The sequence below is a fragment of the Osmia lignaria genome, chromosome 10 (genome assembly GCF_051020975.1).
Source record: "Osmia lignaria lignaria isolate PbOS001 chromosome 10, iyOsmLign1, whole genome shotgun sequence".
In the NCBI taxonomy this organism is placed as follows: domain Eukaryota; kingdom Metazoa; phylum Arthropoda; class Insecta; order Hymenoptera; family Megachilidae; genus Osmia; species Osmia lignaria.
In genome coordinates this window covers 3,093,975-3,119,892 of record NC_135041.1, presented here as the reverse complement: position 1 = coordinate 3,119,892, position 25,918 = coordinate 3,093,975, and positions in this window count along the sequence as shown.

Sequence of the window (25,918 nt, the reverse complement as noted above, 5' to 3'; positions counted from 1 at the left end):
ATCTTTGAAAATGATTTTTATAAACAATCCCTTGAATGACACCCACCGAAAAAATTAAGAATAATCCTTTACTATTTACCTATTATCTGTAAAAATTTCAAGAGTGTCGGATTGGTACATCATAGTTAAAAAAAAATAAAACCAATGCAACGCCCTTTCATAAGGCAAAGCCAGCCTGAACGTTAGAGGCGCTCAACCTAATTGACCTACAGGGGGAATACGTAGCGCCGACCCGCCACGTTTCTCGTACCAGAAACAGCTCTCAGAAAAGTATGAACTCTTCTTTCCCTAAACTGTGTGTTAATTAACAGTTTCTCAGTCTGGTATATTTGCTTCGAAATAAAGCATAGTGCGAGAATGAGAGGGCATGTTATATTCTATCCTTGTCCAAAAAATAACATCGCTGCTCGGCCGATCACTTTATGATTTGCCGCTACCTCGGATCTCTCACTCGTTTCTCGCGTTTTCTATCGTCCCGTTTCAAGAACAAAGTCAAGCCGAATAGGTACCTGCTTCGAAATAAGCAACTGTTCGGTCCCGAGCCACTTGCTTATTTCGAAGCATTACTGTATTACTTTATGTGTGTCTTCCGACCAGTCGGTTTTCGCTACTTTGTTCTTACTAAACATAAACTCGTTCTTTTCTTCAAAAACTGCGTCTTTTTTATTCAAAACCTCATCAATAATAACTAATTTCTTAATGAGATATTTGAGCTTGTTTTGATGAACATGTATGTACGTTTTATATTTGGCTCTATATTAGAAAGTGCTATCCGAAGTTCATGGTCAAGACCCTTCAAACACGATCGTTTGTCATTTTTAATTAGAACCAGTGTCGAAAAATTTTGTTCACATAGGTATGTCGAAGAAAAAGAGAGCAAAATTGCAGTAGCTTTGTCAGAAATTTGAGGATATTCTTTTTTAACTGAAATCCAGAAATCAGCCAATGACATTTCACCGAAGTTGAGTTTCAGAGTCCCATCGTTCCTCAATTCTATAAATTCTTCTCGAATTTGAAGGAAAAGTGCTTCTGTTGAATTGTCGGCATCGGCTAGAAAAGGATTTCTAATCCAATTGTATTGCTCCGTATTAATTGTGAAAAAATAGTGATTAAATTTCTCTTGCAACAAACTTAAATGTTGTTGAGTCAGATCCAAAATTAATCGTTTGTTTTTAATCATGGACTTGTAAATCTTGCAACTAATCTTGCAACATGGTAACTAGCTTCTAAGGCTTTATCAGAAACTGTAACTGACGATAACAGTGATTGCCTTTGTTTTCGCCTTTGATTTAACAGCCTAAGAAAAAATGATTTATCCTTCTTAGCGTAACTGGGATGGTTTGAATTTGTATGGCGAAGCAGTTTACTGGGTACCATTGCTTCGTTAGATAGCATTTCTCCGCAAATGATGCATTCTGGTTTGGGTGGCGTGTCTTTATCACAACACGAAAATCCATATCGAATGTAGTCTTTGTTATACTTTCTTTCCCAAATCTTCTGTTTTTTTACAGCGATACTCGTGCTAGGTTCATTATCGTTTGTCAGTGAATTCGAAAATTTTCCTCGTAAATACTTGTTCATACTTTTTAAGAGTATAACAAAAATATTACCTAAAAATGCGGAGTTCGGTGGGCCAACGTATTTATTTTTTAACCGACTTCGAAAAGGAGGAGGTTACTCAATTCGATGAGTATGTATGTTTTTTTTTTTTTTTTTTTTTTGTGTGTTCACCGATTACTCCGAGATGGATGCACCAATCGGAACGAAATCTTTTGCATCTTGTAGAGTATGTCTCCCGATTGGTTCCATTCAAAAAAAATTTTTTATTTTTTCATTGTTATTGCAAAATATAGGAAGTTTTTAATCTCAAGATTGGACGATTTCAATGACCTTTTAATATGTTGTCGGGAACATGATTTTGAACAACTTTTTCCTTATGCATAATTAACGGAAAGTTTTAGTTTCCGAGATATTAGTGAAAAACTATTGTTACTACTACATTGAATTCTACGTATGCCTACGTATCTTTACCGGTGTATGAGTCTGCATGCAGTCGCCGATTCTCTACTGTTTCTTATATACATGAGTACTCTGCAAGGCATATACCGATTGCGATGAAGCCTTTCACATCTAATAGGAGATATTTCCGCGATATCTCACTTGCAAAAATTTATGCAATTTGCCATTGTTAATAACTATTGTTATAACTTGTATGGAACTTGTTATCGTTAAAAACTATCGTTATTGCAATTAACCAATAAGAACGGTAAACCACCTTACAGCATCCTACAAATATTGCTCGTTCCACTAAAAAGTGTGAAATAAAATAATTTTTAACAAAAAATACAACCGACTTCGAAATGCGCTAAAAAGTATGAAATAATTTCTACTTCATTTATACAAATACCCAACAGCTATTAATAAAACCTATTTACTCGTTAAATAGTATACTACAGTAAAACCTGGATAAATTCAACCAAGATTGGGACCCAGTGGTTGCGTTTACCTAAGCACGGTATCGAAGCTCGGATGACACGCGACGACCAGCTAAGCGTGAACGTAGAAAGGGACAGACAGTGGTGGAAAGAGAGAGGTCCGAAATCAAAGGAAAGAGCCGAAACGTATCGGTGTGACTAATACTAATTGAATCAAAAAACTTTTTTATTTTTGACTTTTTTTGAGTGAAACTTTTACTAGCGCTTTGGTGAGATTTTTGTGAGTAAAGTGGTACCAAACACGATATAGTTTCAATTATAATTACTTGCTAAAATTGATGTTATAAGTTGGCGAAAAGCAAGAGAGATCGAAATCCAAACCAGTCGCGGTGTCGGCTTTGGTTTCAAAGGTTTCATTTATCCTAGCGAGGAGTCGATTCTGGGCATTTAATGTTTCATTTATTCAAGCAAGGAGTCGATTCCGGGCATTTAATGTTTCATTTATTCAAGCAAGGAGTCGATTCTGGGCATTTAATGTTTCATTTATCCAAGCGAGGTGTCGATTCTGAATCCGTACACATGTTTTCTTTGTAGCCAACATGCCGATTCTGTGTCCGTACACATCTTTTGTATTCAGCCGACATCATTTATATTCAGTCGTGGTCTCAATTCTATGTTGCTTATTCTATTATTATTGTTTATAAATATAATTCAACCTATATTGAGTTTGGTATCATTTTAATCAGAAAAATCTCACAAATGCATTAGTAACAGTTTTATTGAGAAAAAGTTAAAAATAAAAAAGTTTTATCGTTGAATTAGTATTAGTCACACGGATATTACGGTCGGATCATATTACACGGTTTCCTCGTCGAGCGGCTCGGTTCGCCTAGGGGGATCCCCCCAAGTGGAGGGGATAGCGATGTTTCATTTATCCAAGCATTCTTTCGTTGAATTTATCCAGGTTTTACTGTAAATACATTTCAACCTTTTCGGAGGCGGCGCAAAATTAAAAACTTTTCTTCTACTAAGAAGATTCTAGTTCAGACGTCGGCAACTTATCAAATCATTATTGGCAGTATCGTATATTCGGATATTTTTAATCCGAAAAAATATGTCTTACAAGTGAAGGATATTGAACGCGTTATACTTTATACGTGAATATTTTGACACCCTGTAGTTCAATATGATTTATATTGGTACAACTTAAGTACCATAATATAGGAAAAGACTTCCCAAAATTTCATTAAAATATTTCCAATAGAACCGAAGTTACAGAATTTTGATCGCCGAAAGCCGTTTTGTCACACTGTGCGCCGGCTACGAGGAAGTCTAACAAGGGACATTACCCAATCGACACACGCCGATTTTGATGTCCTTTGAGTATGATATAGAACTCAAAAAAATATTTGGCACGTATTTTTTTTATCAGCAATCGTCCATGCTGAAGGGGTGAAAAAAATGACAAAAATAGATTATTTTTCAATATATTTTTTAAACAAATAAATTTATCAAGAAGGTAGCTACACAGAAAAATTTGCTGTTTAAAAACACACAAACTCCATTTTGAATTTTTCGCCTACACCTAATAGTTCCTGAGATATTCAAGAAAATATGTTTTGCAACCCCAACTTTAAGGGCTATGTCCCTTGTAAGAAGGTCTGATTTTAAGTTCAAAATTCAATATTACTAATCTCGTTGTAATATTATATGATGAATACCATAGTTTACTGTTGGATTTCGATTGAACAAAACCATGGATCTCTTTGTATTAACACTCTATATTTGGATTTCACATTCGTATCGCCTTCTCTACGCACTAAGCACGGAATGCCATGCGACGCCACGTATCCCGCGCTTTTCTCAATAGTTCATCGATCGGGACAACACAGATCGCCTACTCGATTAGAATACCTATAGACGGCGCAACGAACCTAGATCGTCAAACTCATGGGTTCTAACATTTACAAAATCGGTATCTTCAATGTTAATTATTCCAATAACCTACTCGATTGAAAATTCAATGTTACTGATTTTGTTGAAATATTTCATGCATGTAAACATAACTTAAACATACAATACACATGCTACTTTTTAATTAAATGGTTGAGAATTCTTTGCTACATGACATTTTAGTTTTATTTGTTTCTAAAGATCATAGTGGTACATAATCATTTTTGTAGAAATTTGATGAATGTTATACTGCATAAAGTTGATGTTTGAAATTTTTAACAAAATTTTTTTAGAAATCCTTTCAGCACGTTCCATTTGTTTTACCTAAATGTGACAAATAAATCACTCTTTTCTGATTCATCTTTTTAGTTCCAAGTTATTCCCTTCGAAATCTTCCATATTTGAAATTGTCAAAGTTATTTTTCCTGTCCCTCCTTCAAAGTGCGACGTCTTTTTGGACTCAGAACGCAAACTTTCAACATAAGTTTTCCTAACCAAGTGACGGTAGTTTCGCCGCAGCAGATAAGGCGCTCCTCATAACCGCACTGGGATTTCACGAGTTGAAACTTTTCCCTGAGAGCAAATCCGTCGACGTCCTCGACCTGTGTTCCTCTTCTCAAAGAAGTTGAAGTTTCGGGCTTTCGGAGGGCTGCTCTGATCGAATGGATTATTCGACTTGAGTTACTATCTCGGTTCTGTGTTCTCGCCATCTATATGCGTTTCTAAATTATTTCTGAACTTGAATAACTATTAAACCTTTTTTCAATAATCCTTGGGGCCATAAAAAAAATAATGGTTACTGCTATTGTAAGTTTAAATAGTTTCTGTGCATTAAGATACCCATTCACCAAAGGAACAAACACCAACATTTGTATTGCTTATTTTTTCAGAATAGAGATAATCATTATTCCATTACTGCATAATTCTTGCACTATTTTATATACTATTGTAATATTATATAACAAAATTAATCATTATCTTAATTTTTAAAAAAGGTATACATTTTATGTACACTTACTGCAGCTGTTACGTTCCGAACAGGAACTTCTTACAAAACTTCTTACAAATCTTTCATTTATCCAACATCGAAAAAAAGGAGGATACTCGATTCGATCAGTATATTTTGTTTTTTTCTTGGTTTTTTTTCCTGGCTTTGTTCGCCGATTACTCCGAGATGGATGGAACAATCGGAACGAAACCTTTTGCATCTTGTAGAGTATGTCTTCCGGTTGGTCCCGTTAAAAAAACATTTTGCATTTTTTCATTCCGAACGGTTTTTATTGCAAAAAAACGGGAAGTATCTAATCCCAACATAGAATGATTTCAATGATCCTTTAATATATTGTCGGGAGCATGATTCTGAACAACTTTTTCATTATGCATAATTAATGAAGAGCTTTATTTTTCGAGATTGCGTGAAAAACTATTATTTTTTCTGGCTTTGTTCGCCGATTACTCCGAGACGGATGGACCAACCGGAACGAAACCTTTTGCATCTTGTAGAGTGTAATTCCCGATTGGTCCGATTAAAAAAACATTTTGCATTTTTTCATTGCCAAGGATTATTATTGCAAAAAGCAGGAGGTTTCTAATCTCAACATAGAATGATTTCAATGACCCTTTAATATGCTGTCGGGGGCATGATGCTGAAGAACTTCTTATTTTATACATAATCAACTGAAAGCTTTAGTTTCCAAGTTATTCGTGAAAAACTATTGTTACTACTACATTGAATTCTACGTATTCCTACGTGTATTCTACCGCCTACTCTGGTGGTGTATGGGTCAGCATGCAGTCGCCTGTCTCTACTGTTTCTATACACATATCACGTCGAGCTAAAACTAGTATTCAGGTAAGTCTCAATTAATGCTCGTTCACATAGTGCGATATTCGATTTAATGCGAATTTTGGTGAACTTGTAGAAAAGCTACTCCCCCTCCGATTTCGTTCATTTTGAAATATGTTGTAAAAGTCGATATTTTAAGCAACTTTTTTCCTCTAAGCTATATGTCGGACTCAATTAGTTTACGACATATTCGCGAAAGAATATTGTTACTACTACAGTGAATTCTGCCTATACGTATGCGCCCGTCGCCATTTGTGTGCCGACTCTCTTGCCTACCGTTGCTATAGGCAACAACGTGTGGTCCGGTTCTTATTCATACAACGGGTGAGCTGAGAAATCAAATTATAACACTTGCTCGCGTGGCCGGCCGCCGAAAGACGGCCGGAATATTGATGTAGTCTAACCTAACCTAACCTAGACGTATAAGTAACTGAAAAATAAAATACCGCCAATATTAGTTTTAACCAATGTGCACCACGAGGAGGTTGTTGGGCGGATTTTGCACATCAAACGCCGCGTCGTCGGCACCTCGACCATCGGCTCACCGACGCGGCGTGAATGTGTTAGTGCGCCAACTTCACTGCGACAACTTCGATGGAACTCATTGTCAGTGTACATGTAGGTGTGTATATGTGTGTGTATGTGTGTATGTGTTTGTATGCATATGTATTCTGTGTATTATTGCTATTGTAACGACCCAGTGATAGGTACGTCACTGCACCGACGTATAGGGAGAGCGGTTCCCCAAGAAGGCGACTCGTATGAATGAGAATTGGGATTATAGGTTCGTGTGGTGTGCGGTTAAGGAGTGAAATCCAACATTAATGTATCAAACTAAAAATTATCTTTTATTTAAGTAAGTAAATTAACTATAATTGCTCTAAGTAAGTATAATATTAAGTATAACAATAGGTACGCCCTAGATAATGAAATACAATAAGAAATTATAATAGGTACGCCCTAGATAATGAAATACAGTGCAAAATATATGATTAACGCGACTTGATCTTCGAATACAGCCAATACTCTGTACAATTTGCCAAGTTACACTAAGTACTGGAAAACTATATTCTAGTAGCTTGTATGATACCTTCGGACACGAGCGGACTATATCTACAGGTCGCAATCGGTTTCTGGTCTAGCCAGAGCTATGCTAATACAGGCCTGCTCAAGGAGCTCCGCTCCTCGCTAGCTCTTTACACTTGAACGTGTGGCTTAGTATTAGCACGTGTTCAACACGTTGCGTACCATGAGTAGGGTGTCCACAAATCCGAACTCTCGTACGTCGCTACTGAAAGAGAAGGATAGAGCTAATCTCGCGCTCTATAGTTGCCTAGGCAATTCAGCGCAAGCTTTTCCTCTACTTCCAGAGTATTGTCTGCATCTGACCGAAGCCAGGGAAGATCTGATCTGGCTCTGCGTGGAACGCCTCTATTTATAGTCAGATTCTGCTGACTTAGCGTTTTTTTTTATTATAGGGTTCCTTTGAATTTCTGGAATTCCCCATCACGTGACGGCCGAGCACCCCTGCTCCTTAGTCTACGCGGTCACCCTACTCTAGAATTTCACCCCACCGCGAGATCATCGGGGTTGCGCTGGCGCGTATGCATTCGTTTGTCGATCATTTATCGATAATCTATTTACCGACCGACTTACCGACTAATTGCTTATCGACTTATCGCTTATCGACTTATTCAATCAGACTATATTATCGATTAAATGAAATTTATTTATTATAAGAAGTATAATACAAATCAAACTAATTACTTTTTTATAAATTCAATTAAACGTAAAAATTAACTTAACTATTTTGTACAATATTTAAACCAAAAATAAATCATAACAACAACAACGAAATGAAAAAGGTGCTGGGTCTTCTTAACGGGTCGTTACACTATGCCGTACTAGGAATACTGTCAGTTTGCGAATTAACAATTTTGAATTTCGCGATTTCTTGAAACATAGCGTCAATTCTTTCAGCTCGTGTATGACTTCTTTTAAAAAGATACTCTGCTAGATATGAAGTTAGATCCTCTTCTTTATTTCCATATCTGGAAATATTTTGACGGATATCACTCCACGTTCTTTTGATAGATTCTGTATGTGCACCTAGACAGATGTAATTATGGAAAACATCAGTATTTTGAAAACAAACTTTAATAATAATGTAGTGAAAATCAATTACTAGTGTCGGGATCGATGAAGTTATACGAATGGTTCACTGTTGAATGTTTATATCCTTCGTTATTAAGGCAATTATAGGCCTTCCAACAATTGGAGATTATTGTTGTTCCTGGAAGTATCCATTTTTTAATTACATTTAACAGTGTTTGCGCTTTTCTATTTTCCACGGCTACAATGAAGACTTTTTTCGAACCCCGCTCATACCCGCCAAAAACCCATTTACCCTGTGTTCACGGATGTGTCGCGAAATTACCACCAAATGTCACAGCTCTCGGTCGATAACTAACGAGAGCGCCGTTAGCGACTCTACCAAAATTTTATAGATTAACAGTCGCAGCGCAGCGGCGACTAGGGCGCCGCGATTACCGATTCCCATGTGGAACAACCGCATCCGAATTAATAGAACGAAAGCGATCAAGGCGATAACATCAACCGAATTTCCAACCTGTTACAAACCATCTTATAACCAGTGAATAATTATTGAAGTTCAGTATAAGTAAATAGCTTTGTTTCAAGTAACAAGTACATTGACGAATTGTAAATTATACAAACGACGAGTAATATCTTCATTAAATACACGAATTATAAGTGCTAGTGTTTTTGAATTCCTCCTCGAAGATCCAAATCAGTGATAAGATTTTATCAGTGCCTTTCCACTACCAATTTCACCAATATTCAATCCGAATCGCCCACACCCTGCATAAGGCGTCCACGGTGGTATTTACGCGTTCCAAACGCTTCATCAATTTCTACAATTTTATCAGAACCTCCTATCTGAATCGAATTTTCCTCGCACCATTTTACATAAACCTACCATACAAATCAAATGTTAGCATTAAATTTTTTGAGGAATAGCAGTATAACATTAAATCTCTACGTCAAATCTGACTTCTCTACAAAAACTACTCCAATCGACGAAGGTGTACGATGCAATATGTAAATCATCGGTGATAAATCCGAATCGTGGTGATGAGATCAACAACCATTCCGTAATAAATGTTATAATTGTTAATAATGGAAAGTGAGCACTCTCAAACCATGTCCCTTTTTTCATTGATTGCACATAGTTGCACCGCACTTTCATTTTTTTCTTCTTTTTCTTTTTATCTACAGTATAAAAAGAAACTTGACAGCGAAAATATAGATTCTCGCGATTAAGAATTAATTGTTTCCCACACTGTGGACACTGCAAAGTATTTTTTATCCGACTTCGAAAAGGAGGAGGATACTCAATTCGATGTGTATGTACTTTTTTTTTTTTTTATGTATGTTCACCGATTACGCCGAGACGGATGGACCAATCAGAACGAAACCTGTTACATCTGGTAGAGTATGTCTCTCGATTGGTCCCGTTAAAAAAACATTTTGCATTTTTTCATTCCGAACGGTTTTTATTGCAAAAGACGTAATACTACATTTATATCTTTCGGCGTTTACGCTGCAGGGTATGTACCGATTGCGATGAAACGTTTCAAATTTACTAGGATGTATATCCGCGATGATCCCACTTGCAAAAATTTATGGAATTTGTTAATAACTACTGTTATAGCAAAAAATCTATTCCTTCGCGTCACTCTGCAAGGAATGTATCGTTTGCGATAAAACCTCTCATATTTAGTAGGATATTCAGGGTGTCACGCGACTACCTCGACAGCCGAAGAGGGATAATTGCTAAGATGATTCTAAACAACCTTTTCCTTTGCCAAAATGTTGGTTAAGGCTTGAATTTCGAGTTATTAACAAAAAACATCGACCAATCCAAGCACGTATAGCGTGCGGTCTCAGGAACTGCAGTGTCTGCTACGAAAACTGGGTCTGACGTAGGTCACGAACGAACGGCTTGGCAGCCCGTTGGCATGGCATAATACAAAAACTGAACTGGTAGAACATTTTTAGTCGCTGTTTAGAATAAATACGGAACCTAACCTCTTATCGCCTGTCATAATGTAAAAAAGGAAATTCTAAGGATTCTAAACAACAAATAAAAATGTTTGAAGTGGTATAATTAATAAACGTTTGAATTGGAGGATACGTTAATGATGAAAAATTTGAAAACAATTTAAATGAAACTTACCCATTCGTTTCTAAATTAACTTGCTACGCTGAAAGCAATTGTTGTTTATTAACCACTTAAATTCGGTCAATTTTTTTTCGGTTTATGTTTATTAGCTAAGCAACAGAAACCCAAAATCACCTTACACTATCCTACAAATACACTATCCTACAAAGGTTCCACTAAAAAGTGTGAAATAAAATAATTTTTAACAAAAAACAAATCCGACTTCCAAATGCACTGAAAAGTGTCAAATAATTTCTATTTCACTTATACCAATATTCCATAGCTATTAATAATATTTACTTAATCGTTAAATAGGATACCAAATACATTTCAAAGTTTTCGGAGGCGGCGCAAAATTAAAAATACCCGAATATACGATGCTGCCAATTTTGCGCCGCCTCCGAAAAGGTTGAAACGTATTTAGTATACTATTTAACAATTAAATAAATTTTATTAATAGCTGTGGAATATTGGTATAAATGAAGGATGAAGTTCCGAATACGACCGGTCGCCGATCAAGGTGAAATTTTGAGGGGGGGGGGGGGGGGGGACCCCAAATATAAAGTGGTATCTTCGGCTTCCTATTAGTTTCCGAGATATTAATTAAAAACCTTTGTACAATACATAGAATTTTTCCTATACAGACGTAACACAACCGTCTTCGCTGTAGTAAGCTGACATCGTCAAGTGTCGAACAGCCGTTGACACAGCGGGGATTCCAACCTGACTATCTATAGGGTGTTCTATTCAAAACTTTAGAGATACAACGACTGTTGTAGCGTTGCCGGCCACTTTCTGGTGGTAACCTAACCTACGTATAAATCAAATGTGTTTACTTCCTTGAGAATTAGTAATAAAATATAAAACATGTTGCGTGAATGTACATTTGAATTGTGTGTGTATGTGTGCGTTCCCCCACCGGTCACGTGGTGAGTCAAGCTTTTTCGTCAGATGAGAAGAATACGTGACAGTGCGAGCATGTGCGATCTGTTTAATTTGCATCAAATATAATGCATTACCTATTAAAGGACTCTCATTTTGTACTCACACAGAAGACAATTAACATGGTAGCAGAGGTCCGTGGTTTAGTAGCTAAAAGTATCGTGCAGTGAGAAGTGTTGAAAAATTAGTAAGTGCGTCGTCGAACACGAAGGAAAGTTTGAGAACAAGAAACAAAATGTCGAAAAACGATATCACGATTCCAATTTTCGTTGGAGAGGACTATAGCATGTGGAAGAAACGTATTACAATGTTTTTAAAGTTAAAAAAGTGTGATGATGTTATTAAAAGAGAACAAAATGAAACAGATAGAGCTGACTGGAACGAAAATGACCTAAAAGCAATAAACTATATATACGGCGCAATATCAAACAAGCAACTGGAATTTGTAAGTGAAAAAAATACGGCTTATGAAATAATTAAAAAGTTCGACGAGATGTATTTGAAAGAGTCAACGGCACTACAGATCGTGTGCAGAAATAAATTAGAAAAACTGAAATTTAGTAATTATAGTGATTCTGCGTTATTCTTTTGTGATTTTGAAAGGTCAGTCAACGATTTAAAGAACGCGGGTGCTAGAGTATCCGAAAAGGAGAAATTAAATTACATGCTAACACGTTACCTGAATCGTACAGCTACATAGGTGATTTGATAGACGCCTTAAAAGAAGAGGATCAAACTGTGGCGTATGTAAAAAATAAAATACAGATGGCTGAAATGAAGCATCAGAAAGACGATCAACCTGCAAGAAAATCGAATGTATTTGTCGCGGACAAAAATCAAAAGGAGCGAGCCTGTTTCAAGTGTGGGAAGGCTGGCCACATTATGAGAGACTGTCAAGATGGCGGCCAAGCGGCAAGCAATGGCGGGTTTTGGCGCCGGCCAACACGTAGTCGAGGTACATAGAGAAAGAGCTGGAAGAGGTTATGGCAGAGGCTACTACGGCAGAGGGCGCGGAAGCTTCCGAAGTCAGTAGGGAGCAGGTGTACAGCGTGAAGTTCAGCACGAGCAAAACAGCTCAGGCGCAAGCGCGTGGGTGGCAACAGTTCACACGACGTATAATAGCGAAGTAGATAGGTTAAGAAATCGCGAATAAGCTGGTTGTTAGATAGCGGGTGCACCGACCATATAATTAACAATGAGGAATATTTTGAGGACAGTATTCAACTCAAGGAACCTGTGAACATATATTTGGGAGATAATAGATTTATAAAAGCAACGAAAATTGGAAAAGTAGTTAGCTATTTTGAAGCGTTTGGTAGGAAAAATGAGGTAAACATGAGAGATGTGTTCTATGCGAAAGATATGCATTCGAATCTAATAAGTTATGGGAAGCTAACAGATAAAAATATTATTGTTTCTGAAGGTAACGTAACAAAAATCATTGAAAGAAGTGGTAAAATCATAGTAGTAGCGTTTAAAGAAAATAGAACATACAGGATGAAAAGTAAGCTAAAGTACAAAGATCCTTTGGTAAATTTTGCTGAAAGTAAAAATAATAACACGACTCAAAAGGAAAAATGGCATAGAATGCTGGGCCATGTCAATTTTAGCTATTTAGATACTTTATGCAAACAACAATTGTTAACAGGCATTCCAAATGAACTCGAACCAGTATTCATGAAATGTAAGACTTGTTTAGAAAATAAGATGTCCAATTTGTCGTTTAAGAATAATAGATCTAGAGCCACAGATATTTTAGAAATTGTCCATACCGACGTCTGTGGTAGTTTTCAAACAGCCTGTCTAAATGGGGAAAAATATTTTGTTTCCTTTATCGATGACTACAGTAAAATTGCGAAAGTCTATTGTATAAAGTCCAAGGACGAAGTTTTCGATTGCCTAGTTCAATTTACAAATGAATGCGAAAATTTAACTGGTAAAAGAATTAAAGTTTTAAGGTGTGATAACGGAAAGGAATATTTCAACAACCGTTTTTATGACTTCGCTAAAGAAAAAGGTATTGTTGTTAATAGTTGTCCAGCTTATGTGCAACATGGCACGTTGCTTGGTAGCGGAGGCACAGGTACATAAGCGTTTTTGGCCAGAAATAATATGGGCTGCGATCTACTTGAAAAATCGTACTCTAGCGAATACTGTCGAGGTGAAAACACCGTTTGAAATATTTTTTAAAAGAAAGCCCGATGTTACAAATCTACGTCTTTACAGAAGTACAGTTTTTGTGAGAAGACCCGAACAGGAAAGAGTTTCAAAGTGGGACAGAAAGGCAAATATGGGTATCCTATTAGGTTATAGCGAAGTAGGTTATAGAGTTCTTATAGATAATAGAGTGATAGTTGCTAGACATGTAGAGTTTGTAGATAAAAACGTTAAATGTATTGGTCTGGACGAGAATACATCCGATGAGGAAAGGAATGACAGTGTTAATGATGGACTATCGGAGGGAAGTGTTGAAAGTCTTGACGAAAATAACCAAGTAGAAATTGAAAGAAGTGAAAATGATTTTGAATCCGATACAAAAGATGCCCCACGCAGGTCTACGCGGATAAGAAGACCTCCTACTAGATATCAAGATAATGGACAGAGAAATAATATTTATGTAAATTACTGCAGGGTGGATACTCTGTCTACATTTGAGGAGGCGATGGAAAGCGATGAAAGTAAATATTGGAAAGAGGCGATGCAAAAAGAAATAGAATGTTTGGACAAAAATAAAACGTGGAAATTAGTCGACAAGGTACAAGGTAAAGAAGTCCTAAGTGTGAAATGGGTGTATACCAAGAAATCAGATGATAGGTTTAAGGCTAGGTTAGTGGTAAGAGGTTTTGAGCAAGCGAATGAAATTGATGACATATACTCGCCTGTAGCTAAAATCCAAACCTTGAGAGCCTTATTGTCATATTGTTGTCAGTTTGACCTAACCATTGAGCAAATGGATGTAGAAACCGCTTTCTTGAATGGTGTGGTGAGCTCTGAAGTATATGTAACTCAACCAAAAGGGTATGAGGATGGAACAAATAGAGTGTGTAGATTGGTTAAAGCGCTATATGGCTTGAGAGAAAGCCCCAGAGCCTGGTATAAATGTTTTGACGAATTTATGATAAAGTTAGGTTTTAAAAGGAGTAAGGTAGACTATTGTTATATGTTCTTGGGAAAGGAAAAGATACCGTTTATTTACAGATATTCGTAGATGACTTATTGATTTGCAGTTTGAGCAAAGAGAAAATACAAAACATAAAAAATCTTTTATCTAATAGGTTTAATATGAAGGACTTAGGTGAGATAAGAGAGTATCTTGGGATTACCGTGGAATATGACTATCATAGAAACGAATTGAAATTGAGTCAGACAAAATATATAGAGTCACTAGCAAGTAAATATAAGTTGCAAAGTGGTAAACTGTACAATACACCTATGGAAATGAACTTGAAATTGGAAAAGGCTGATGTATGTGATAGGGATATAGGATATAGGAATCTGATCGGCGCGTTATTGTATATAAGCTCAGGTACAAGACCGGACGAAAGCTATAGCGTTAACTATTTAAGCAGGTATCAAAATTGTTATAATAGGACACATTTCAAGTATGCCTTTCGAGTATTAAAGTATCTGTACTTAACAAGAGATTTAAAATTAAGATTTAAAAGAAATGAGAATGTCGAAGCGTTAGATTGTTATGTAGATGCCGACTGGGCAGGTGATGTTTTAGACAGGAAGTCCACATCTGGTTATGCAATTCGAATGTACGGGAACGCAATTCATTGGAAATCAAAGAAGCAAAAATGTGTGACGAAGGCCTCGACATATGCTGAGTATGTGGCGTTATCGGAAGCAGTTAGCGAACTGAAATTTATAACAGAGTTAGTTAAAATATTTAATATAGGTCGAATTGGATCAACAAAGATCTACGAAGATAACTCTGGAGCGGTAGATATAGCGAACCATGGTAATTTCACGAAAAACTCAAAACACATTAAAATTCATTATCACTACGTACATGAATGTGTAAAACATAAGATGATAAAGGTAACTAAAGTAAGCTCCAATGAAAATATTGCGGATATATTGACGAAGTCTTTGTCCAAAGAAAATTTCGAGAAGTTTAGAAGACTGATGAATGTAAAATGAGAGAAAATGTAACTTGAAAAGGACAATGCAAATGTAAGGAGGCGTGTTGTGTGAATGTACATTAGAATTGTGTGTGTATGTGTGCGTTCCCCACCGAGGGTGGTCACGTGGTGAGTCAGGCTTTTTCGTCAGATGAGAAGAATACGTGACAGTGCGAGCATGTGCGATCTGTTTAATTTGCATCAAATATATTTCATTACAGTAAAACCTGGATAAATGCAACGAAAGAATGCTTGGATAAGTGCAACATCGCTATCCCCTCCACTTAGGGAGATCCCCCTAGACGAACCGAGCCGCTCGACGAGAAAACCGTGTAATATGATCCGACTGTAATATCGGTGTGACTAATACTAATTGAACGATAAACTTTTTTTATTTTTAACTTTTTCTTAATGAAACTTTTACTAACGCATTTGTGAGATTTTTCTGATTAAAATGACACCAAACATGATATAGTTAGAATTATATTTATAAACAATAGTAATAGAATAAACAACATAGAATTGACACCACGACTGAATATAAATGATGTCGGCTGAATACAAAAGATGTGTACGGACACAGAATCGGCATGTCAGCTGAATACAAAACATGTGTACGGACACAGAATCGGCATGTCGGCTGAATACAAAACATGTGTACGAACGCAGAATCGGCACCACGCTTGGATAAATGCAACATTAAATGCCCAGAATCGACACCTCGCTTGGATAAATGCAACATTAAATGCCCAGAATCGACACCTCGCTTCGATAAATGCAACATTAAATGCCCAGAATCGCCACCTTGCCTGGATAAATGAAACCTTTGAAACCAGAGCCGACACCGCGACTGGTTTTGATTTCGATCTCTGTTGCTTTTCGCCAACCTTTAACATCAATTTTAGCAAGTAATTATAATTCAAACTATATCGTGTTTGGTATCATTTTAATAAGAAAAATGTCACCAATCCGCTGGTAAAAGTTTCATTAAAAACAAGTCAAAAATAAAAAAGTTTTATAGTTGAATTAGTATTAGTCACACTGATACGTTTCGGCTCTTTCCTTTCATCATCGGACCTCTCTCTTTCTGCCACTGTCTGACCCTTTCTACGTTCACGCTTGGCTGGTAGTCGCGTGTAACCCGAGATTCGACACCTCGCTTGGATAAATGCAACCACTGGGTCCCAATCTTGGTTGCATTTATCCAGGTTTTACTGTACCTATTAAAGGACTCTCATTTTGTACCCACACAGAAGACAATTAACAAAACATAACGTAATGTAACTAAAAAAATGGATTTTACATGGAACACCCTATAGAAACGGAAGCCGATATCGCTATGGTGTGAACGACTGTTCGACACTTGACGATGATGGTTGCTACAGCGAAGACGGTAGTGTTAGTTGTGTCTGTACAGGAAAAATTCTATGTATTATACGAAAGTTTTTAATTAATATCTCGGAAACTAATAGGAAGCCGAAGATACCACTTTATATTTGGGGTCCCCTCCACCCTCCGCCTTCCGCTCAAAATTTCATCTTGATCGGCGACCGGTCGTATTCGGAACTACAGCCTAAATGAGATAAAAATTATTGCATACTTTTCAGCGCATTTTGAAGTCGGTATTTTTTTTTTTGTTAAAAATTATTTTATTTCACACTTTTTAATCGAACGAGCAGTATTTGTATGATGCCGTAAGGTGGTTTACCGTTCTTATTGAATAATTATAATAACAATAGTTATTTACGATAACAAGTTCCATACATTTTTGCAAGTGAGATCATCGAGGAAATATCTTCTATTAGATGTGAACGGTTTCATCGCGATCGATACATTCCTTGCAGAGTAACATCAAGGAATTGGTTTTTGCTATAACAATGGTTATTAGCAACAAATTCCATAAATTTTTGTAAGTGGGATCATCGTGGAAACATCTCCTATTAGATGTGAAAGTTTTCATCGTGATCGGTAGGTACATTCCTTGCAATCTAAACGCCGAAAGATATAAATGAAGTATTACGTTTTTTACGATAAAAGTTGTTAGGAATAAAAAAATGCAACTTATTTTTTTTACGAAAACAACTGGGAGAAACACTCTACAAGATGCAAAAGGTTTCGTTTCGATTGGTCCATCCATCTCGGAGTAATCAGGAACATATGTGTATAAAAAAAAAAGAAAAATATATTGATCGAATTGAGTAACCTCCACTTTTTTCGAAGTCGATTAAAAATTAGTTAAGTTTGATTTTTAAGTTCAGTCGCTATATTATATGTTTGTTGTTGGCACTGTTGACTGCTGCGCCGTGCACTGCTGTTCTTTATAAAAATAGTAGATAAGCACGGTCGTATTTTGACGCATATACTGCCATGGATACACATGTATAAGTAAAATTCAGTACATACCGATAGTATTTTGGGAATATCTTTGAAACTAATCAAAACACCCAGCTAAAATTGACAATGTACTGATATATAAATTACCATGTGACAAATAAGGTCAGAGAAACAAACGAGGATAAAAGATGTCCGTTATTTTATTTTTCAAAGATCTTACCTGTATAATTGAATTGAAAGGCGCAGTAAGGTTAAGAAATTAATTGTTCAATAGCTTTCACACGCCATGCGCCATGAACTAATTTATCTCGAATAATTCTACGTCGATTTCAATTCAATCTTACGCACCCACCTTATTGACTTGCGGAGCAATTTTTCTTGAAGACGTAGAGGAAGAAGAATAATAACCTTCTGTCTAACTGTACCAACATGGTTGATTCTCGTACCTTCCTTGCCTTAATACCAAATGGAAAAACGAGAAACGTAACACAGAGCTTGAATCGCATTAAGAATTCATGGGGGGCTGAACGGTTCCAAAGAATCGCAGTTCGAGAAAAGTCGGGAACGGGCGGTGGGGGTTTCGGACGAAGGAAAATGAAAAATATAAAATAATAAAAGAACGGTCGGGTCCCTGACGGGGAATGGCGCAAAGTGTTTCGCCAGTTATGGAGGTCGAAGTTCGTTACCGGACTCGTCACGGAAATGGCGAAACCTTGTCAGTCAGCACTCGCAGGAATACTTCGTGAAACGAGAGAGGTTGGACGGGGAAGGGAGCCATGCGTGTGCAACAGAAAGCGCGCGTGCGCGAGAGAGAGAGAGAGAGAGAGAGAGAGCAAACAAGGGAGAAGAGAGGAGATTGTGCCAATATAAACCCCAGGTAGACTGCATCGTTCGTCCGTCCGAGCGAATTAATTTAAGTCTAGCGAGGCTCTACCAATTTCCGCAATTTTTCTAGCTCTCCTCGATTTTCTCCCTCTTTTTCTTTCGGCACGGTGGTTCTCGCGAAAGACGAGATATTGATTGGCATCTTCGTCTACTTCAACCTCGTCTACCTTTTTCCTCTCGTCGTCGCCGCAACACTGATCGGATTAGGCGTTTTCAAACGAGTCAAGTTGGACGTACGATCGATAGCGTCGACTTATGCAACAGGCACATAATTTTCGACACGGTGAATGCTAAACCTATGTTTTCTTTTTTCTTTTTAGAGTTTACGTGTTGCTGAATAAAGGTAAATAATGTATTTTATTGCTAAGTCTGTCAACCTTACGTTAAATAATATATAAATAATTTATTTATATTTTACACTATTAACTAAACAAAAGTTCGTTTCATCAAAGTTATATGAATGTAAATGTACATATCAAAGTCGCGAAACCAACAAAATGACAGAATAAATAACAATTTTACATAAATTTTACATAAGCAAGTACTTATATATTTACACGCTGACTGTTACCATATTTGGGTAACATTTGTATGATTAGGAATTCTTTGATTTATTTAATTAGAAATGTTCATATTAGATAGTTGAAACTGTGAATAATAGAAATAACGAAATATAATAGATAAGATTTGTTAAAAATATAAATAGGTACTACCGAATGGCACATTCAAAATTAACATTTATCAAGAAAGGAAGTTAGTAAAGTGTATATTAATAATCACTAATGTACTGTTACGTAGCCGACGGCTTAGCAGCGCGTGTGGCTAGCGTAGGCTTTCGGACAAGAGGCCGCATAACTTATATTATTTATAGTCAATACAACCCGAGCGGTTAGGTTGTATTGTTGTGGGAACTGTCACTAGTTTCACAGGTTTTGAAAGTAAGATGCTAATGTGGAGTTGACACAGTAATGTATATTTTACAATTCAGTCTATTACAACTGTTCTTGTCGCGGATTAGGTGTGTAACGTGTATATTACCTATCTCTGCAGTATGCTAGGTTTTGACGCACTAGCAATGCGGGGTGTTGTGTGTGTGTAGTTGATTATAATGCCCAATAGAAACACTGACTCGATTTCGCGGATTCTATAAGGTTAACTTTGCTCGAACAAGACTCCAACTCGATCTCACTAACTAGCAACCAGCTCACGTTCGTACACGAAGTTCTCGACACAAAATGGCTTTTGGTATTGACCGAAAAGCGTTGGTACGAACGGGTTTATATACTAATGAGAAAAGGGTGATCTGGTTATTATCCGACTTCAAAAAGGAGGAGGATACTCAATTCGATGTGTATATATATATATATATATTTTTTTTTTTTCATGTATGTTCACCGATTACGCCGAGACGGATGGACCAATCGGAACGAAACCTATTGCATCTTCTAAAGTATGTGTCCCGATTGGTCTCGTTAAAAAAACATTTTGCATTTTTTCATTCCTAACGACTGTTTTTTCTAAATGTATGTTCGCCGATTATTCCGGGAAAGATGAACTAATCGAAACGAAACCTTTTGCATCTTCTAAAGTATGTGTCCCGATTGGTCCCGTTAAAAAAACATTTTATATTTTTTCATTTCGAACGCTTTTTATTGCAGAAAAACGTAATGCTTGATTTATATCTTCGGGCGTTTATGCTACAGGGAATGTACCGATAGCAATGAAACCTTTCACATTTAGTAGGAGACATATCCGCGATGATCCCACTTGCAAAAATTTATGGAATTTGTTAATAACTACTGTTATAGCAAAAAGTCTATTCCTTCATGTTACTCTGCAAGGAATGTATCGTTCCCGGTGAAACCTTTTATATTTATGTAGTAGGATATTCAGGGTGTCACGCGACTACCTTGACAGCCGAAGAGGGATGATTGCTATGGTGATTCTAAACAACTTTCTCCTTTGACAAAATGTTGGTTAAGACTTGGTTTTCGAGTTAATAACAAAAAACACCGACCAATCCGAGCGCGTAAAGCGCGCAGTCACAGGGACTGCACTGACTAGTACAAAAACCGGGCCTGACGTAGGTCGCGAACGAACGGCTTGGCACCCCGTTGGCATAGCACAATAAAAAAGCTGAACCGGTAGAACATCTTTAGTCGTTTAAAATGAATACGGAACCTAATCTCTTGTCGCCTGTCATAATGTAAAAAAGGAAATTCTAAACATTCTAAACAACAAATAAAAATGATTGAAGTGGAATAATTAATAAACGTTTGAATTGGAGGATACGTTAATGATGAAAAATTTGAAAACAATTTAAATGAAACTTACCCATTCGTTTCTAAATTAACCTGCTACGCTGAAAGCAATTCACACTAAAAGTTATTAACTTCTTTAAATAAATGTTTTTTAATTAATAAAAATATACAGGATACGTCATGCAATTTATGACGGGTTATATCTTGAATTTGGTAAGAGATAAGAAAAAGCTGTTTATGTAAAAGTTCAATGGTATGATAATGTCTATTTTTCTGTGATTTCATTTTCTCCGTGAATGCAACGATGCACTCAAAAAATGCAAATCCACTTTTTATTGAAATGGAATTGCATTTTTTTTTTACTTGTGTCAACTCCTTGAAACATTCTGCATAAAAAAGTACTATGGTACTATTAGAACTAATAAATGGAGGGACCTCGCGTCTACATATACAGTAAAAGCTGAATATATGCAACAGAGATTGGGAACCAGACGTTGCATACATCCAGCCGAGATGTCGAATCTCGAATTAGATGCGACGACCAGCCAAGCATGAACGTAGAAAGGGACAGACAGTGGAGGAGAGAGAGAGAGGTCTAATGATCAAAGGAAAGAGCCGAAACGTATCGGTGTGACTAATACTACTTCAATTATAAAACTCTTTTATTTTTGACTTTTTTTTACTGAAACTTTTACTAGCGCATTGGTGAAATTTTTGATTAAAATGATACCAAACACGATATAGTTTGAATGGGGCGAGGTTATGGGGCACTGTGAAAAATCCAGGCGAGCTGCAGTCAAAACTTAGCGAAAAGGGACAATCTCAACATTCAGAATGAGAGAAGGACAGCATGACTGTAGTGCGTCTCACTCAGCGTTCGGGCGATGTTGCCTTTTTCGCTTGCCTTCGCAGCACAGTTCGAGTGACGTAATCAAGCTAACTCTTGATTCTGACTACGATTTCAAATCGGCAGCCTTTCTACTTAGATGCCACCTTATAACTACTAGCTGAACTAAATTTGTAACGTGACTTGCTCTGTAGTATCCAGATAATGGCGGAACTCGTCTTTGGGAATGCTTTTACGGGAATACACTTTTCGTTCTCATATGAGAAGATTTTGATCTAAATAACGGTTCATTCGAAAGAGAAAGGTTCAATGCAGGGCGGTTTGGTCACCGTTTGAGTCACGGAACTGTTTTAGTGACCTAAAAAATACTTGGAATCTGCGGATGTATTTTGTCGATTTTTCCTCTACTTTGGACACTCATATTATTAGATATCAACACAATCGCGTTGAACCATGACCAGACCGCCCTGCATTGGACCTTCCTCTTTCGAATGAGCCCTCAGCCAGCCCTAAATCTTCTCATATAAGGACGAAAAGTGTATTCCCGTAAACCCCTGTTTAGGCCCATTTTTGCCTGTAATGTCACCTCGCTGCATTACCCGTGTCTACCCCCTTAACCCGTTCGAGACTGGTGGCAGCGAATACCAACCATCGCGCCAACTATCTAATTGGAATTCATTCCCACAGCCGACTCTAGTATTAGCCGTGCTGAAGTAAAAATGGCAACACCGCGGGAGTCTGGTCTGAATATATCAACACCTAGCCTACTCTATCTGCCTCCCGGACTCCCGGACTCTCAGCCAATCAACGTCGTCAGACTCCCGACTACTCTCTGGACTTCACATAACCTCTTTGGTTTCGTTCCAATAATTTCGCTTGTTTCAAGGTTTTTATTAACTTATATACACGTTCATCAATTCTTAAATGTTTCAATTTGACCCAAAGATGGTTTCATTTTGCTTCATACCTAAATTTTCTTGAAACCACTGTAAATATTTCAAATATCATGCTTCACAACACCAAACTACTTTGAGAGTACACAAAATATATATCACATTTATAACAATTTTATACTACCACATCACTTCTATTTGCCATAGTTGCAACGTTTATATATTGTTTATACATAATTAACACCAAATAGTGTATATTACTACAGCTTTTAATTAAAAAAGACGTTAATTACAATTCCGAGCACAGGACTCTGTTTTTGAAAATAGGACTCCCGATTGTCACGTGAGCGGTGTTGCCACGTTGTTCAGCATGGCTAGTACTAGAGTCGGCTGTGTCATTCCTCTTATCTAGTAACATTCTGTATTTCCTTTCCCTTTTTACGTTGCGCCGTTGCACGCGCAACGTAACACACTATCCTACAAATACTACTGGTCCCACTAAAAAGTATGAAATAAAATAATTTTTAACATAAAAAAAATCCGACTTCGAAATGCACTAAAAAGTGTAAAATAATTTCTATTTCATTTATACCAATATTCCATAGCTATTAATAATATCTACTTAATCGTTAACTAGGACACCAAATACATTTCAAAATTTTCGGAGGCGGCGCAAAATTAAAGATACCCGAACAAACGATGCTGCCAATAACAATTTGATTGCAGTATGGCAAACTTGGTAATTAATAAGTCGTAAGAGAAAAAGCGGAACGTTATAGGTCCGGCTGAAAACATTTGTAATTGTAACGATTGTATCAGAAATTGGCAGCATTCCTGATGTACATGCACTATACTGCAGTTCACGAGAGACCATACTTAACTCGCGCAGCTCACTAGGTCTATAGAGATTTTTAATAACGTGTGTTATTCCCCTCTACAGCTTGTTTCTTATTATACTTTGCGATCATATAAATGGTGGGCAGAAATATATGACGTACGATAACCGGTGATGATATTGTAAACTTTCACGATACAATGAAATTCCTATTAATTTTCGAAAAAAAAATGATGTGAACGCAAAGTAAGAAGCAAGCTGTAAAGGGGAATCACACACGCTATTAAAAATCTCCCTAGACCTAGTGAGCTGCGCAAGTTAGTGCGGTCACTCGTGAACTGCCGTATAGTTAATTCGCAATGGGTATGTTGATTCCTGTTGAATATTGTTTACTTGAAATTATCAAATGGGTCATTTATCATAGGCTGCCGACGCCCGAGTTAGGATCTTCCTAGTAGAGGAAAAGTTTTTAATTTTGCGCCGCCTCCGAAAACTTTGAAATGTATTTGGTATCCTAGTTAACGATTAAGTAGATATTATTAATAGCTATGGAATATTGGTATAAATGAAATAGAAATTATTTTACACTTTTTAGTGCATTTCGAAGTCAGATTTGTTTTTTGTTAAAAATTATTGTATCCATATTGTAAACATTCTCCAGATTAATGTCATAGTCTTCAATGAAATGTTGAAACTGTTGAACAAAACTCTTGGCTGCATCTTCATCGGCGCTGACCTTTTCACCATACGCTTTAATCAAGCGAATATTATGACGCCGTTTATAGTTAGCAAGCCATGATTTGCTGACTTTAAAATTTGTAGATGATGCCATGTCCTGCTTCAATCCTTTAGCTTTTTCTAATAAGACAGCATCGGTTACGAAATCTCCAAACGTTCTTCTTTCCGTGAACCAAGTGAACAAACGATGCTCCAATTCTTCATACATCGGTTTCCTCACTCTTTGTCGTTGCCGCAGTCCTTTAGTTTTTGATGCAAATTCTTCAATACGTACAGCGTTCCTTTTTATCCGACGAATTGTTATCGGATGCACACGATGCTTTGCAGCAACGTTTACAACGGATAACGTTTTCAAATCTTCGAGAACTTGCAATCGTTGATGCATAGACAAATTCACCTTTCTAATATACATATTTTTGAAATAAATATGTTTGAAAAATGTACAATTTGTCTATAAATACTTCACTCTGAACTTAAAACTTTGGATACTAAACACTGAACGCTGATATTAAACTGAACCTCGTTGTGCCACGAGTATTTCGTTCTAGCTTTCCTGCCCCTTCCATGAGGGTGAAAAATGTACGAAATTCTTATTTCTGATAGGTAGCTAAACATTAACCAATAAGGATTTAGTGTAATTCCTGGTTTTTGGCAACGCCCATGAAAAAATCACCGCCTTCAAGGGTGAGTGGAAGAGTGGAAGGATGCACGTGTTAATGACGATATATTTTTAAGGGCCGGCGAGGTCAATTAGCCCGGCACTATTCAGCTTTGGGGTAATTTATGGCACGTACTTAGACCGTGAGTGACCGTGAGTGACCGAAAATGTACAGATGCTCAATGATGACTAGCGTCTCGAAGTCACGTAGCGTTTGAGTATCGGAGGTACGACTGTTTCGAATAAGAAATTTTAGGGATGGTAAGCAACCCATGCTATAAACTAGGAAAATATTATTTCTAAAAAACTGGCCACCAGATGGGAAACACTAAGGTGCTTTCTGGTAAGAGGTCTGCAGGAAGCAGCATGACACCGTCGAATTATTCGCCGTACAGTAAAATCGGAAATTCTAAATTTCTTTATGACAGGAAGCGTTCAGTTCGAATTTAAATCAATTTATATTTTTAGGAGCGCAGACCTAGAGGGTGAATTTTTATTACCTAGATGTTGCGGCGCAGTGATCATGGGGCCATCAGGTATATTTTTGATTGTTTTTTTTTTCTCTTCAAACAAGCAATAGTTGCCTTCTGCAGCTGTGTGCCATATGCAATCATCGCCTAAAACTTTCTTTAGTTTACCATGTTTTTCGAATTCCTGCTGGCTTTATGGTTTTATTGTTGTCGAACCGTTGGGTGGACAGGCGACGTCATATTTCTTGGCTCAGGTCAGACTCGACCTGAGAACGAGCGTTTGGCAGGGGCGGTTCTTGACCACTTCCCTGAATTTTCTTTTAACCAATCAAAATTTGTGACTCTAGCGAATTCGCTTGTCCACCCCTGCGACATGTCAATCCCCACCAGACACTCAAAATTTTCTTCGTGAACGTTTCTTCTTGTACGTAAGCTTTTAGTTGTCAACTCT